Source organism: Rattus rattus, chromosome 1, assembly GCF_011064425.1.
Source record: "Rattus rattus isolate New Zealand chromosome 1, Rrattus_CSIRO_v1, whole genome shotgun sequence".
NCBI classification, from domain to species: Eukaryota; Metazoa; Chordata; class Mammalia; order Rodentia; family Muridae; genus Rattus; species Rattus rattus.
In genome coordinates this window covers 192,324,127-192,327,360 of record NC_046154.1, presented here as the reverse complement: position 1 = coordinate 192,327,360, position 3,234 = coordinate 192,324,127, and the positions used below count along the sequence as shown (strand labels likewise).

The following is a 3,234-nucleotide window of genomic DNA, read 5'->3' as shown; positions in this document are numbered from 1 at the left end:
CATTAAATCTTGTCTAAATGGCCAGAGCGTGAGCTGCAGCTCCTTCTGCAGCATGCATTTCTTTTCAGTTGATTTCATTCCCGTTAGGCTTGCGGTTTGCGAACAGAGTCTTTTAATGACAAGGAAATCGAGGATCATTTTATTTCACTGTTTTAAAAATAACCCTTCTAGAACAGCCTACAGTTTAGGCTAAACGGCTGCTGCATCACACTCAGGATTGCAGGGGAGAGTAAGAGACACTTGAAGTGATGATCCAGAAACACAGAATTGAGATTTTTCCCCCCCAAATACTTGCCATAATTATTTTTAAATGCTCAAAGTGCTACGATAATGAATACCAATTTTCATTTTATGATTCCTGAGCTACCTTGAAGGATTTACAAATACTCAAAACAAATATATTTAATTCCCTGATTATTTTAATTGACTTTTCAAGGGGCTGTTTTCTGAGAAGCGATAATCTAATAAACAAACATAACAGTAATCGAGTACAATTCCCACCGTTTAGGAAGATTTAATTGAAGATAACAAATAATTGTTCTTCTAGCTTGAAACAGATGGAATTAAATATTGAGGTCCAGTGAAACATGGCAAGTTTTGTCTTTCTTTTTCTAAGCAGATAATTGAATATGTATCCACATCCATCTCAGCTTTATGGGGGTTTAAGCCTCAATTTATCAACAGTGGAATCCGATGACTCGATGCCTCCTCTGTGATGGCGTTTCCAGTGGACACATCACTTAATGTTCTCAGTATTCCAGAAGAAAGGAAATGACGTCACATTTGGACTTTAGCTCATTTTCTTACCTGCCAATCATTGTCGTCCATGCTGAAAGCGCTCCTTTCCTTGGTCTTAAAATCATCAAAAATATAATTTGTATACATATGTCTCAATGTCCCCCTTTAACTACCTTTTGGAAATTATTTTCGCCCAGTCTAGGCAAGAGAGGTATTTCTAGGTTTCATTTATTAATCATGTGAATCTCCTGAGGCTCTTATATCCTCTTTATGAATTCCATTTCTTATTTTCTCAGTGTATCTAATCGCTATCGGATATTTTAAGTTTATTTTTCGCTATCCTTTTAAAATAATCACAGTTATTCATTTCATTTTATTTATTTATTTTAATCAGATATATTTACTTTAAGTCCCTTTGTCTCAAACAGTCAATAACCTAACTGAAACGAAATTCAGGGGGAATTGCTTTAATTGAGTAACAAATGGAACAGTGCGGATTTCTAGGTAAAAAAATAATGTTACTAGAAATTAAATTGTGGTGTGGGAGAGAAACCATGCCTGGCTGGGAGGTTTCTGGCCAGTACCGCTTCCACCTGTCCACAAGCATGGGCTTTATCTTTGCAAACATTTGGCAAAAAAGAAATAAGCATTTTCATGGTGAGCCTGGATGCTGCAGGGAAAACCAAAATTCTATACAAACTGAAGCTGGGCAAAATTGTGGTCACCATTCCCACCATTGTTTTCAACGTGATATTCTTGGATACAAGAATATCAGCTTCACGGTGTGAGATGTGGGCGGCCAGGACAAGATCCTACCACTGTGGCGCCGCTATTTCCAGAACACACAAGCTTTGATCTTCATAGTGGACGGCAATGACAGAGAGCGTGTGAACGCGGCGGGTGGTGAAGAGCTCCTGAGGATGCTCCCTGAAGATGAGCTCCAAGATGCTGTTTTCTTGGTGTTTGCCAACAAGCAGGACCTCCCCAAGCCATGAATGAGGCCGAAATCACAGACAAGCTGGTGCTGCACTCAACGTCACAAGAACTGGTATATTCAGGCTCTCTGTGCCACCAGCGGGGACGGGCTCAATGAAGGACTAGACTGGCTGTCTAATCAGCTCCAGAACCAGAAGTGAACCAGACCCCTTTCCCCCTCATGTCTTCTCGGCCCTCAGCTTTCCTCTCATGTAGCAAATATGCTACTCTGTGATCCTGAATGCTCGTGGACTGTTTCCATGGTTTGGTCACAGTGTAACGCCGACCGTGTTAATATATGTGCAGCGTGCCGCCAGGTTTTTATTTAATGTAAATAGTTCCTGTTTCCAGTTTCTGGTACTCCTGTGCAATATTGTATTATTTAGCATTTTTATTGTAAAAAGAGAATCAACTCACTGTTAGTACTGAGAAGGGATTTGGGGGTAGGGACACCTGACCTCCGGGAGCCATCGGGTTGTAAACTGGTGTCTGTATCCATTTGGTGGTTGGTTTTTAACCCAGTGCATTTTTTTTAAATGGTTAAAAATACAGGTCAAGAACACTGGAACACGGGGAATGGAGTCTATGCCTAGAGTAGGTTTTGCAGTTAATGGCCTGAATGCTAGTTATCAGATCACTGTTTCCCTATAGGAACAGGAGAGAAGGTGACGAACAAACCACCATCTGCTGCATGGTCGCAGTAGAGACCCGGTGACTTACCTGACTTTGGGTCACCTGCATGCCATAGCATTGTGCTTGTACTTGTGCTCATACGGTCACCTGGCGGTGGGCTGGGAGCCATTGTGGGGTGCAGGGTCTGGCTTGCTCTGTGGTATGTGGCAGGGCCCAATAGCAGCAGCGTATTCGCCTTATCTTGGGTCCAGTTGGACGCACTGGCAGGAGGCCTGGGTCTCACCAGCAGGAGTGTGTGCAAGGTGGGAGGGTCGGTCCATTACAGACCCACATCCTGGAGCACCCCCATCTCCGTGTGTAAAGTAGCTTCCTCCCTCAGCCTGCAAAGGTCCGATTTGCCATGGAAAGACGACCTCTACTTTTTTCTTTTGAATTTTGAATAAACATTGAAGAAGCTGGAGCTGTTAAATTTATCTCAGGGAAATCTCGGAACGGGTTTATTTGGTGTCCTGGAACCTCTTACTGCTTTCAATACACAAGTAGAAATCCAAAACAAAAAACAAAAAACAAAAAACAAAAAAAAAGAAAGAAAGAAAAAGAAAAGAAAGAAATTAAATTGTAGTGAGATATTAAAATAATCTAAGAGAGTTTGATTGTGACTAAAAAGAAATGTTCACCTTTCAGTAATAAACCACAGAGATGGATGAAGTAGTAGAATGTGGGTAAATGACTTATGTAGTTTCTGCCATTTCCATGTGCTTATTAGTTATAAAGGCTATAATGTTATAACACAAGAAATCCTTAAATGGCTCATTAATGGCTCTTAAATCCTAGGCAGGAAGGGACGGCATTCAGATGGCAACACAAGCAGGCACGGGTACAGCAAAC

The 3,234-nt window shown here is 41.4% G+C and overlaps 1 pseudogene; it reads left to right on the top strand.

Annotated features, from left to right (window-relative positions):
- Positions 1 to 1,343: 1,343 nt before the first annotated feature.
- LOC116890016 lies at positions 1,344 to 1,874 on the top strand (annotated as a pseudogene).
- Positions 1,875 to 3,234: the final 1,360 nt, after the last annotated feature.